We start from the raw sequence: 14806 nt of genomic DNA on the forward strand, positions 1-14806 counted from the left end.
TCTTTAATACTGTAGTTCACGACCTTACCTCTGTCAGGCATTTCTATACTTGGTTTAACCAACGGGTAGACAACCCTATCCATAATAAACTTGACAAAAATCTGATAAATGACAGTTGGCTGGCTTCATTTCCTAACTCTTACTAAAGAGTTGGGTAACCTCTTTGTTCGGATCACTAACCTATCATTTTTTGCTCCACGGTTACCTCCTCCAACAAACATAGGTTTATGTTTAAGAATTATTGGACCTCCCAGCATGAATTCTGGATATTTTTATGGATTCCTTTGCTCATAGCCCTAAAGTTAGCCCTCTCTATTCCTTCTATCAGAATCTTAAAATTCTCAAGAACCACCTTAAAGGCAAAAGATGGGGCAATTCCAATGTGTTGAAGGCTGAGATGGACTTTCTTCTTGCTGATCAATGCTCTCTTATTACTAGGGTGCATAATAATCCCCATAATATTCAACCGACTACAGATCTCCACCATACCAATCTTAAGATCATCTCCTGCCAATCCTCTATGGCTAGTTGGGCAATTTAAAGGGCAAAAGCTAAGTGGCTTATGCACGGGGAGGACGATTTGAAATTTTTGTATTTGAAAATTAATATCAAACACAGTTACAACAATATCAAAGAAATTATCACTGATAGTGGCAGCCTGACCTCTCACTCAGATATTTCTAATGCTTTCATTAGCATTACCAAAGTCTCTTTAACACTAAGCCACTAAATGTTGCCACCTCTGTTAGCATCACCTCGAGAGGAACTGTCCCTTCCCACATAATTCCTTCTTTGATTGCCCCAATTACAATGGATGAGATCAAACATGTCATCTTCTCGGGCTCTAATTCCTCTGCTCCAGGTCCGGATAGGTTCACCTTTGCTTTTTATAAGGCTACATGGCACCTCATAGGACCCCAAATTTTTCAAGCTATTACAGCTTTCTTCTCTAATGCCTCTTTGCCTAGACAAGCCAAGGCTACTGCTATCGCCTTAATTCCAAAACACCTTTTGCTTCTTCAATTAAAGACTTCAGATCTATATATCTATGCAATGTCATTTACAAAGTTATAGCCAAGATCATTGCCAACAAGATGAAGGGGGTTATGCCATATATTATTATTCAGCCTAGCCAAGGGGGGTTCATTCATAAGAGGATGATTTCTGATAATATTTTACTTGCTTCTGAACTTTTGGGGGATTTCAACAAGAGCTTTAAAGAAAGGTACTTTGTACTAAGTTTGATATTACTAAAGCTTTTAATACAGTGTTCAGGGAATTCCTTCTTGACCTCCTTGCATTTGGGAAGGTTTCTATTAGCAATGTTGTTAACCTGAAGATCATCCTTCACCAATTTGCTTGTCTATATGGGCTACATGTTAATCCAAGCAAAAGTGCAATTTTATTCTAAAAAACTGCTACCTCACTACTAATATTTGTAATATTCTTCAAATCGAGCAAGCTACCACGCCTATTAAATATTTAGGCATCCCTATTTTCTATAGAAAGCTAAGGCAATCTGATTTTCTCCCGCTTATTCAAAAAATCTCAAAAATTTTATGGTTGGAAAGCCAAAACATTATCCATGGCCGGGATAATACAATTCATTAAATTCACCATTAGTAACACCTTGGCTTATTGGATAAGAGGCGCAATTATTCCCAAAAATTACTGCAAAATAATAAATAGGATGTGTTCAAGGTTCCTATTCTATGCAAACACCTCTCTAAAAAAGCTTCATACTATAAGTAGGAAGGAAATTTGCACACCAAAAGTGAAAGGCGACCTTGGAATCCCAGCTCTGGATTCGGTTTACTTTGCTTTTTCTTGTTCTCTTATTTGAAGATTTTTGGGTTCTAATAATCTCTTGTTTGATTGGTGACGGTGAAAGTATAAATCGTTTGGGAAACCTACTGATAAGCAAGCTTCTCCCCACTGGAAGTTTTTATGCAATGTGGCTGAGAGAGTTAAAAATTGTGTTGGGTTTATTGTACATCCTAATAGCCCTTTATCTTTAATATGGGATTCTTGATGTGGGGGTTCCTCGATTATTGACTGGCTAAATTCCAAGAACGTTGACCCCATTTACTACATTTCTCATTTTTCCTCTTGGCAAGTCAGGGATATTATTTATCATGGTTGCTGGAATGTCCCCAAGGACTTTGTCATAACCTCTGCCTTTATATTAATACATTTCTTATTGCTGAACAAAATGCTGGCTGCCTTTGGCTGGAGGGTATTAATCCTAAATTTAAGGATTTCCAGATGCAAATACTTTTCTGATATTCCTCGGGTTAACTGGGATAAATTTGTTTGGCATAAAAAATATGCTCTCAGATTTTCGGTGAATGCGTGGCTGGCATTTAAGGGAGGCCTCAAAGCTTCTGATGTTCTTGCCCGTAAAGGGATTTTTACTTGCAGATTTTGTTCTTTCTGCAATTCTGAACTTGAAACCCATGGGCATTTATTTTTTTACTGTTGTTTTACATTTGATGTCATCAAATAAATCCTTCCTCCCGTGGCTGGGTTCCCTCCTCCTCCGACCCAACCTCTATCAGGTATATGATAGAATTATGGAGCAAGGCTATAATTCCAGTTGGATCAACTTTTATAAGCTTACTATAAGTGTTGTTTTTTACCACATTTGGAGAGCAAGGAATGATAGGATATTTGGCTCCATTTTTGAATGCAAAGTTACTATTTTGAGGAAAATCAAGAAAGCATTTACATACAAAATTAAGGCCTGGAAGGATTTTCATGATATCATACGTCTGTTATCTTAGTCGACGGATTTGCTGCTATTTTCTGAAGATACAAGAGATATCTGTTGCTTTGCAGCTGTTACCGCCTTTTTTGCTCGTCGATTTTGGAATGGACAATGATGCATGCTCTTTGAAGCTGGATGTCCCTTGGATGGCCTCATGGCAACCAGGGACATCATCTTAATCCGGTGGGATTTGCCTGAGTCCATTGTGCATGCATGTGGGCACCCTTTTCTTCCTTTTTCTCTTGTTCACCTGGTGCTCGTTTTTGTCCTGAGCATTTTAGATGCTTTTCTATTTTCTTACTTGTAATTTTTTTACATCAATGATACTGGCTATGCCCCAAAAATTCCCCCCCAAAAAAAAAAAAAAAAGAATAAGAGCCATAAATGGAAAGAGACAAGTATGATTTTACATATCAATATTTAAAATTTAAACACAAATTTTTAATTAAAATCAATCGCTATAAGATTTGAGTCAGATATAATAATGATTAATTATTTGACTTTATATTTTTTATTGTGATACTTAAATAACCATTTAAGATTTATATAATTTTTTGTGTTGGGTAAAGCCGGGCCCGAATTTGGTTTCAAGTTGTGATTTTTAATCTTTTTTCTTAAATGGGTTGGCTAGGTGCTTATTATATTTTTGTCGGATTATTTTTGTGACCAATTTGAACCCACTCAATATTTGGTCATGAGCTCATGAACTTGAAAAGTAGTTATCATAGTTGTTGGTCATGATAGTAATTACATTAGAGATCTTTGAAATTTTACAAGTATATAGTTTATATACAATAGAATTTAAAAAATCAATGCTTAATGTAATTTTCATAATTTCAAATTATAAAAATAACGAAATATTTTAAAATGAATAATTAATATAAACAAATTTCAAAAAAAAAGTCTTCGTTTTTTTGTAAGTAAAAAAAAATAATGGGCAAATAAAAATTACGATTGTGTATCAAAAAAAGAATAATTTAGTGAACAAGAGAGTTTACTACTAAAATGAGGAATAATCAGATCTGCTGTTAAAAACTCAATTAAAGTTATGTCAAACAAATATTTAACCATTGAATTTTTATTTTAAATATATATAATAACTGAAAATTCTTATAATATTTATGATAATTGAAAATTTCAAATTAAAGAATGATAATCAACGTTTTTAAATTAAAAAATTCAATATATATTTTTAGAAAGAAAAAAAAAATCTTTATTATACAAAAATCTTTACTTACAAATGAAGGCTTGTTTTACCAAATATATGTATGTCTCACAATTCAAAAATAAAGTAGCTGAAAATAAATATATACATACAAAAAAGAACTTGTGAAAAGGACAGTGATACAGGTGATGTAATCTTCCTGCTGCAAATTCAAATTCAAATGCATAAAATTTTACCATGTATGCTCATCAATTTAATATATATAAGATAATTACAATAAAATAATGATCAAATAATACTAATCGAGAATGTAAAAATTAAAAAAGAAATAACATGTAAAAAAAAACTCTGTCGTTTCTTATGAACGTAATTCCTCTCCCAGATGTTACTATAAAATAATGATCAAATAATACTAATCAAGAATGTAAAAAAAAATAATCATAATTACATGTTAAAAAAAAAGTCTGCAGTTTCTTGTGAATGTAATCTCTCCCTATAATCAAGCTCTACTGTTTTTTTCCAATAACTCTTCTGCCAACCAAAAGTGCAGTAAAAATTTTCAATATTCCATATAAAAGAAACAGTAAAAAAACATGCACCAATTCATGGTTAATTCATGGTTCCAATACCAAACATTCAAACTACAGCAAAGGTTCTGGGGGCGCCGCCCCCGGAAACCCCTGCAGGGGCGCTGCCCCTTGACCCCGCGACCTGACCGGGCAGGTCGAACCCCGCCAGGAGGCGCTGCCCCCTTGGACCCCCGACATTTATGTGAACAGTTACTTATATGTTTGCCCCCCCTGAAAATTATGGCTGGTTCCGCCCCTGATTGATTCGATCCATATAAAAGAAATAATGAAAAACATGCAACAATTTATGGTTCCAAAATCAAACATTTAAACTACAGCAAAGTGATTCAAAAACAATAAAACAAAGCAGATAAGTTTGCCAAGTTTGGAGAGGTAACAATATTAGCCAAATCCAATAAAATTAAGGCTCAAGCATAACCTAGTAATAGTAAACTTCATGCAAAAAAACCAATGATGACTTGTTTTACATGAAGAGATTGGGCCTGGATGCCTTCAAGGTAGTCTTGAGCTTCCTGGATGGTGGCCTAACCTTCTTGAACACAAGAGGCCAGGAAATTGATCTTTGAGTCATGGAATTGTTTGGTACTTTCGCGTTTGCAGAGCTTCGAGGGAATAGTTGCAGTCTTGATGATTTGAATGCATGGGAAGAGAACACGATGACGAGAAGCCATTTCATTGTACATATGTTCGACTGCGCCGTTTAATGTGGTGTCCATGTACTCCTTGTACATATTATGGTAGCTAGTCCTACTCTGATAACGGAGCAATATGCCATAGTTCTTGATCTTGGTTGGATATTTCTCAAATATCTGATTACTACTCTAATCGTTACTCTAATAACTTCATTTCCACAAGGAACAAGGTTATTCAAAAAGTTTTCGAATAATTATTTTGGCTTCGCATAATTCAACTATCTAATACTTGGAGAAGTTATATTGTGGTCTTTCAATCAAGTTCATTAAACCTATTAAAAATTCTACTATTGATGTCCCATTCTCTACTAATATAAATGATGAGCTACAAGATTACTTAACTCAAAACAATGGTATGAAACAGACAATCCCTTATCACCTTCCTAACTACACATATGTTATCCAACTTACTAATGAATGCTGATGCGAAGGAAGAACCAAGGACTAGCTCTAGGATCAGGAGGAAGCCATTTTCCACCTCTTCAACTGATTACAGAAAGGAAGAGCAGGATGAAAGCAGCGTTAAGAACTAGAGAAAGGCAGCCTATCAGTCATGGGTTGCAGCAGAGAACGGCTCAGATGATTTCAGGGGGAAGGATTCAGAGCGGCCGAGTTTTGGAGGATGGGATGAATTGGATCAGCAGAGAAAACAAGTAAGGTGGCAGCCACCTACAGCTGAGAGCTTGTCTAAATATGCTCAGGTGAAGATGGGGAGGTTGTCTAAGAAGGGAAGGTACAGCGATGCTGATGCGGAGCATCTTTAGAAACCAGGGGTGAAGGAACACCTTACCCGCACATGTTCGATTATTACGGAATGTGCTCCACTATCCTGCTACGTTTATCTTTCTGCCACTTATTTCCTATTTTTAGTTAGTTGTTACTCAAATATAGCATTTTCTGTTTATCCTATTTCTAGTATAGGCGGGTATTACAGAAGGATATATGTGATAGGAAGAAGAATTAGAACTTAGTCTTGAATACAAAATTACAGAAGTTTAGCTTCCTTCCCTGTTCTATTACACTCACTGTTTGCTAAGTTCAATCTGTACAGGATCCTCAAAGAGCAGCTGACGGCCGGTGGCTCCCGGAGATGAACAAAGCCTTGAAGCCCTGTGGGCAGAACAACACCGATTCGCGCAACGCCTGGAGGAAGTAGCCGCAGATGTCCATCGTTTTCAGAACAAGGTGAGACAGGATTTGCGAACAATCTACCCTCGTCTGGAACGCAATGTCCCGCAGCGGACAATGGTGACGACGAATGTTCCGAATGGCAGGCGTGGACCGGACGGAATGCGAAATCAAGCGAGGGGCACACCGGGCCTTGAAGCATCTGACTCGGATGAAGCAGCGGAGCAATTCAGAGGGTTGGAATTGTATGATTCGGAGGAGGAGATAACTCACCAATGCGGAACCCACTCAATATTTGGTCACGAGCTCATGAACTTGCAAACTAGTTATCCGAGTTGTTGGACATGATAATAAATTATATCAAAGATCTTTGAAATTTTAAAAGTATATAATTTAATATGTACAATAAATATATATAAAATTCAAAATCTGGATAATTGATGTGAATCTATCATTATAATTTAATAATTGAAATTTATTTCTTAGTAACTATTTTTTTTATTTCTTAGTATAGGCCCTACGCATTAATAATAAAAAAGTCTTGGTTTTGGCAGTGGCACAGGAGATTCATCAAAAATCTCAACAGAAGAGTCAACAACATCCCCATACCCAATAGGCACAATGTCTATAGGTAATGATGGATAATAGCCACCAAAAAGAACATCAACAACATTATCCACTAAAGCAGAAAAGGTAATAGGGATAGATATTAGATGCATTATACAGTTATTTGCATCCATGCCCTCACTAGTCAAAGGCACACCAACCTCAACATCATCATCAAGAGCAGCAATCAAGGGATCAATGCTCACACCACCATGACCCGCAACATCCCCAATGTCAACAACATAAGAAGGATCAACTTTCACAGCAGAGATAGTTCTATGACACAAGGCATCAATACCCACCATATAGGAACATGAAAAGCAGAAATGTTCACAACAGAGATATTTTCATTACACACGACATCATTTTCCACCTCATTAGGAATAGGAAAAGCAACAAGCCTAACAGTAATATCAAAATTATCTAAACCATACACAGCATTCCCAACAGAATTATCAATAACAATAACAAGAATAAAAGCATTAGCATGAGCACTCGGCATGGTAGTGGAGGGAAGAGGACAAAAATTACTAATTACTTAAGTGAGTGGAGCTTTATAATTGTTTTTATAACTTTTCCGCCTGTTGATGACATTTTCTATTTTGATTCTTTTCACTCAAACATTTGAATTATATTTTGTCTATTTGTCAACATGGCTTGTGTTTAACTCAATTAACTTATATTGGCAAATAATTTTTTTAAAATAAAATTTTGATCTTTTTGTAAATAATAATCTTAGTTTTTTATTAAATTTCTTTAAGAAAATGCTTAATTTTTACATAGATTTTTTATATTTATAAGTATGATGCTTTTTATTTCTTCCACAATAATAAAAAAATTACAAATGAATCAAAATGGATTTTTGGGTTGGGTTCAAGTCCAACCGAAAATCAACCAGCTTTGAATCTATTTAGCCTAGTTTTTACTCGTTTAACAAATATGTCAAAATCATGTACCCCAAACTAACCGATTGGCAACACATTTAACCTGACCATAATCTTCATTAAAGAACTAACTAGTAAAAAAAATCCTTCATTGGATCATCATGATGAATCCTATTCAATATGTAAGCTTCTATGTCTTCAACAGTAACCTTCATGTTGCCATTAAGTAAGAATCATGTAAGAGATCAAAAAATTGGTTATTCAAGACAGATCAAATAGAAGCGCATTATCATAATTAGCCTCATCGCTCCACTTGACATTGTATTTCATTTTCTTTCATCTTTCTCCTCCTTCCTCTGATTCTCCTGTATAATTGGAAGTCAGTAATAGTATGTACATTAGGATTATCAAATAAGTTCCTCGTTGGTGTTTGATCATGTTTAACTCAATAATTAGCTCAAATACAACTTGATAAAATCTTATATATATATATATATATATATATAGTTTTTGAGTCAAAAAAGGGTCAATCTTTGATTTTTGTGTCAATTTTTTGTTATTGGGTCAACCCGAACCCGATTTGCTGAATCCGAACCTGACCCATTTCGGGTCCTGGTTGACCCTAACCCTGAATTTTTGGGTCGAATTTTCAGGTCTTGTCAAATATTGACACCCCTATGCTGGTCCTTGTTGAGTTAGACGTTACTAAAAAATTTCATGATAAAGTTTGGGTTACATTCAATCGATAATTTTCAATGACTTTCCCCCATACTGTTCTCACTGTAAATCCTTAGGTCACTCAAAATTAGAATGTAGCATCTTACATCCTCATTATGCTCCTACTGTTAATGTTAGTTGCAAGTTGGATAATTATGTATTTGGGAATGAGGTTGGTAATGTTTCTTCGGGCAATGAAGGTGGCATTGGGCCTATGACTTTGGTTGAGAATGGTTCGTCTGAACTTGTGACTTTGGCCCATGTTGGCCCTATTTTACGCATGGTGGTGTTAATGATTTAGCTCTGGATTTGGGTAATATTGTTTCTTGTGTTGACAAGGATTTGACTCTAAATCTGGGTCCTACTGATGTTGTTGTCGAGAATGATGTTTGTCTTTATTTGGTTGCTGGTAGTTCGTTGGCTTCTGTCTTATCCTTGAATGATTATGTTTATGTTGGCGAGTATGTGGCATGTTTAGCTATTCATTGCACTAACATAGTTTCTAGTTCTATGAATGCCAATAAATGTTCCATTAACTTTAGAGCTAGTCCTACTTATGTTGATGTTGTGGAGTTATCGGTTGAGGCTTCTGTAGCTTCCGGAGGGGGTGGTGACTCAAGTGAGCTAGGTACTTCATATGATGTACGTGGCTTCAGACAAGGTAATGAGGAAGTTGTGGTGCATCTAGTAGATGTGCATATATCCGTTATCACCAGTGTTGAGTTAGCTCACCTTGCTAGGGATACTGTTGTGCGGCAAGGAGATTGGCTAAATGATGGAAATTCTTCAACACGAGGGGAGGAAATGAATGAGAAATAATTTGATGTTAGCAACTTATCTCAAGTTAATCAAGGGTCTTCTCAAGATAAAAACACCTCATATTTATAGGAGAGAAAGGGGAGCCAAACAGCCAACTTCCACCTCCAACCAAATCAATCAAGTAAGGGGAAGAGGAAGGACAACAGTTAACACAAAACAATAACTAAAGGGACAGCACATAACCCGGGTAGAGGCAGCCACGGGAAAATAGCAGGGAGGAAACCGAGTAGGCAACACAGGAACCGGGAAGAGGCAGTCACGGGAAAGCAGCCAGGGAGGAAACTGAAAAGGCAACACTACAAGAAAATTATTTATTATCGATGGAATTTTTGGCGGATTTTCGGCGGGCTATTTTTCCGGCGACTTTTCAAGCGGCTTTCCGGCGGATTACGCTAAAATATTTCCGATTAATTTTCAGACAAATTTTTCGGTGGACTTTCCAGCGGGTTTTCCTATGGAATTTCTGACGGATTTTAATAATTTCTTAAAACATCTTATATTCATAACTTAATTAATTAATAATTTTGTAGTTTATTTTAATAATCAGCAACCAACAACTAGTATCACGACCCGACTCGGTGAGCTCTCATGGGCGAGGCGGGAACGGATGGTCGGACAGTAGGTTAAATTATTTATTATCTAAATCTATCTCCAAAATAATTTGAAAGAGCCTCTAAACATCAAATTTAAAACACAAACATAAAATAAAAAATATTCATAATTACCTTTCTTCCGGAGCTCCTATCCTATGATAAACATTGCCGCCCCTTCTACTCATTTTGATTTAATTAAACGTACTCTCTAAAAAGGTTCAGGAAAGCACAGTGTCCAATTGTTGAAAGGTTGACAAATTCTTTGATGATGCATGGTCGGAATAATAAGAAGAAACTGAAGGTTGTTCGTATTGTTAAACATACTATGGACATCATTCATCTCCTTATTGATACAAATCCAATTCAAATCGTTTTAGATGCTGTCATTAATAGTGGCCCACGTGAGGATGCTATAAGAATTGGATCTACTGGTGTTGTTAGGCTCAGGCTATTGATATTTCCCCTCTCAGACGGGTTAATCAATTAATATATCTTCTTACAACAGGTGCCCGTCAGAGTGCTTTTTGAAATATCAATATAATTTCTGAATGTCTTGCTGATGAATTAATTAATGTAGCAAAGGGTTCTTCCAACAATTACGCTGTCAAGAAGGATGAGATTGAACATATCCCAGAATTCATGCTTCAAGGTCCAATAATTGCAAAACATGAACCTATGTTTGTTGGAGGAGGTAACCGTGGAGCAAAGCATGATAAGTTAGTGATCCGAACAAAGAGGTTCCCCAACTCTATAGTAAGAGTTAGGAAATGAAGCCAGCCAACTGTCATTTATCAGAATTCTTCCAAGTTTATTGTGGATAGGGTTGTCTACCCGTTGGTTAAACCAAGTATAGAAATGCCCGACATAGGAAAGCTCGTGAACTCCAGCACTAAAAATCAGCTTATTAAAATCCCCCAAATTATAAGTTCAAGGTTGTAAGAATTGACAAGTTGTTTACACCTATAGACTTTTTTAGGACTATTAAAGCCACGAATATTCCAAGCTGCAAGGTTAGGGAGGATCATTAATGTTTAGAGTTTGAGGGGGTTACATTTTTGGCAATTTTGGCTCTTGCATTTTTGGATTGAGGGAGACTAGAGGATTGGGTTTGCGAAGTGGCGGGACTTTTATTAGAGGTAAACAAAGGGTTTTTAGACTAGAGCGATTTTGAAGAGTTTCCTGGGTTGATAGATTCCTGGACTTGAAGAATAGTCGGGCTAGAGGAGGAAGTCATCAGGGAGGCAAAAAGTAGAGAGGCTTGATAGGTGGAGTTGGGAGAACTTGGCAGGGGAGGAAGAGATGGGGTGGAAGTGAGAGGGGGAATGTAAGACAGAGGGGGTTGGGTAGAATAGGAGGTTGGTTCACAGTAATTGGTCCCAAGTCATTCTGGTACTGCTCTGTATGGACCGGCAAAGCAGAAAATTTATTGCTGGTGCTAATTACATTGGACCTGGGAGAGATAGGAATAGAGTCAGAAATGGAATCAAAGGAAAGGGAGTTTAGATTGGGCAGAAGAATGTTAGGCTGCACAATCGGGTTATGTGGGGGTTATGGAGGATTCGTAGCTATAGGTGGTTTTAGAATAGTTATCTGAGGAGGAGCCGTGGGTCGTGGCTTACGGGTAGCGCTTCTACCCCGAGGTCGAGCATTATTTGGAATTTTAGGAGCTAAATCAAAGGGGCAGAGGGAGGGAGAATGCATGATTGACCCACAGTGAGAATAAGCCTCAGGCTTCCAGTCATATAATAACTTAAGATGAGAAACTTTTCCATCCACATAGTAAAAGATTTCATTAGGTAGAGGGGAAGAACTCGTTACATGAATGCAAACCCTCGTGAAGGTCAACCTGCTTTTTGCGGCAGTTAGGGTATCGACAGCCAACGGAATACCAATGCAACTTGCTATGTTGGAGATACATTCGGGAGTTTAAATGGAGAGGGGAAGATTCATAATTTTCACCCACAGGGGAATGGAGGGGAATTCTTCAAGCTTGGACACAAAATCTGGTGTCCATTTATGTAAGATGAACGGTTTACCAAAGAAAAACCAGGGATCGCCCGACCAAGAAAACTCAAAGTCCTCCCGGGTGTTGAAATTGAGTAGGAAAAACCCTTCATCCATGGTAAGGAGAGACAATGAACCTTTTAGCTGCCAAGCTTTTTTGATCGCCGTAAGTAAAGCTTCATAATAGAGTCTTTTTTTGATCGGGTATCCCACCAAAGAAAGAAACCACTCCGGAGCTCCCATAGTGAATTGTTCATTAGTAAAGAGGGTTGTGGCATTATGGTTGGGGACAAAGGAGAGGGTATTAGAAAATTCAGTAGACACTTGCGTAATGCTAGCTAGGCGATTTTTCCAGTCGAGAGGGGCCTCAGAGGAGGCTCCAGGAAAAGGGAGAGAAAGAGAGGGGGAAGAAGAGATTAGAGGAGAAAATCAGCGACGGCCATGAGCGAGAAGCCCCTACATGGGAGGGAACTCAAATGCCAAAACCCCAGCAGAGAATCTCTTTATATGACTAAAGCACTCGAATGCTAAAAAAACTATGGCTTTTATTCCAATTACCATTTCACATTTCACATTTGGCTTACCTCCTAAATAAAAGGTGAAATAAATGTCTTACAAAAAAATTAGGGAATATGAATATAAAATTAGATTTGTTTTATTTTAAAAAGTAAATTTAATTATGACTAATTTTGTTTCAAAAATTGCACAAGTGTTCTCATATCCTCCTAAAGTGCTATGTGTCACGTATGATCTGTGGCCAGCTACCTGCTTCAAATCTGTCAAAGAAACAAGGAGTATTATCTAACTCATAACACTATAAAAGCAATACTACTAGAGTTGGAGTTTCACATTAACCAATATTGATTTTTTTTATGATTTTGAACTTTTAAGAAGAACTCACACACACATCACATACGTAAGATTCGAACTCAAGGCCACTTGGTTGGTTTTAAAAACTCCTAAAAAATAGACCAAGATGAGCGGCGTTAGCAGATAACTACATTCTCTATTTCAATTCCCATGATTTACTGATCAGCCTGATAGCATTGCCAGCATACGAACATGTTTCTGACAGAAATAGCAAGCTGCAGCAATTCATAAGCTCAGCAAGAACATCCACTATCGGTGGCATGTGACGTTCATAGAGCCGTAACTTCTCATGTTTGTAGAGTCTCGTTTCGTCATGAGGACAACCTGCAAAGTTTCTCTTCTATATTTTCCCAAAGCAGCTGTCTACGCAGCCTAACCCTACCTAAGATTTAATTGTTCAGCTTCATTTTTCATATTAATATTATGATTTCTAAGTTTTCATAGGCTGGCTCATTTGGTTGCTTGTAGTGGGATTTCATTTTGGGTTGAAAAAAAATGAAATTTAGTTATAGAAAATTCCTCAAATATAGTTATTTCTATTTTTATGTTTTGACTAGTTATTCGTATTCGAGCCATACGTCCGTATTTAATGTTCTAATTAGTAGCTGAACAGTTACCCTCTTGGCACCTAAAAAAATTTTGTGTTTCAAATTTAAATTAAAATTTTAAATATTGATATGCCATACCATACTTATCTCTTTCTATTTATGTCTCTTATTCCAATTATCATTTCACACCTCACGTTTAGTTTACCTCCTAAATAAAAAAAAAAATACTCAAATATAGTTATTTCTATTTTTATGTTTTGGCTTGTTATTGGCTTTGGGCATCTGTCTCTATTTAACAATTGAACAACTACCCTCTTCACACTTATAAAAAAATTCTCGTCAAATTTTTTCTATGAATGTATAACCTCTCTCTTTGTTCTCCTCCTAGCTTAATGTTGCACCTTTTCCCAATCTTCTTCCCACAGTCGCTCACAACGCTCCTCTGTGCCTCGAGAAATCGAGCAGCATCGAACCTCGAAATAGAAATCATGGCAGCTGGTGCTTCTCCTGTCACAGATGTTAAGCTTTTCAATCGTTGGTCCTCAAAAGAAGTGGAGGTTTCTTACATGTCAGTAGCCGACTATATTGCGGCGAGTCCTTCGAACCATGATAGTTATCTTCCACACACTATAGGATGGTACTCTGTAAAAAGGTTCAAGAAAGCACAATGTCCAATTGTTAAAAGGTTGACAAATTCTTTGATGATGCATGGCCGCAATAATGGGAAGAAACTGAAGGTTGTTCGCATTGTTAAATATGCTATGGACATCATTCATCTCCTTATTGATACAAATCCAATTCATATCATTGTAGATGAATTCATTAATAGTGGCCCATGTGAGGATGCTACAAGAATTGGATCTGCTGGTGTTGTTAGGCTTCAGGCTGATGATATTTTCCCTCTCAGATGGGTTAATCAATCAATATATCTTCTCACAACAAGTACCCGTCAGAGTGCTTTTTGAAATATCAAGATAATCTGAATGTCTTGCTGGTGAATTGATTAATACAACTCTTCCAACAGTTATGCTATCAAGAAGAAGGATGAGATTGAATGTTTGTCAATTAAAGGCAAATCCTTGAATTAGCCAATTTTTCAAAAATACATGCAAGTCTTGAACTGAAATGATTTCTTGCCCTTTTGAATTACATTTAATATTTTCTTATCTGGCTTCAGATTGTACTTGTACGTTTCAGAATTTTTAATATTAAAATATTATTAGATATTAATTATCATTTCATGTTACATTTAATATTTTCTCCTTTATTTTAAGATTTCTTTGAAATAGTTTTGGTTATTCTGATTGGTTTTAGGCTGCCATGGGCTGATCCCTCATATACTCAGGGTGGGCAAATGCCTACCCTAAAAAAATATATTAAATATTTAGAGAGGATATTTTTTAATATTCTGGATACTCCTCCC

General features: G+C 36.6%; 1 pseudogene; it reads left to right on the plus strand.

Annotated features, from left to right (window-relative positions):
- Positions 1–13871: 13871 nt before the first annotated feature.
- LOC110104784 lies at positions 13872–14471 on the plus strand (annotated as a pseudogene).
- The last annotated feature ends 335 nt before the right edge of the window (positions 14472–14806 follow it).

This window comes from Dendrobium catenatum, unplaced genomic scaffold (genome assembly GCF_001605985.2).
Source record: "Dendrobium catenatum unplaced genomic scaffold, ASM160598v2 fragScaff_scaffold_1470, whole genome shotgun sequence".
NCBI classification, from domain to species: domain Eukaryota; kingdom Viridiplantae; phylum Streptophyta; class Magnoliopsida; order Asparagales; family Orchidaceae; genus Dendrobium; species Dendrobium catenatum.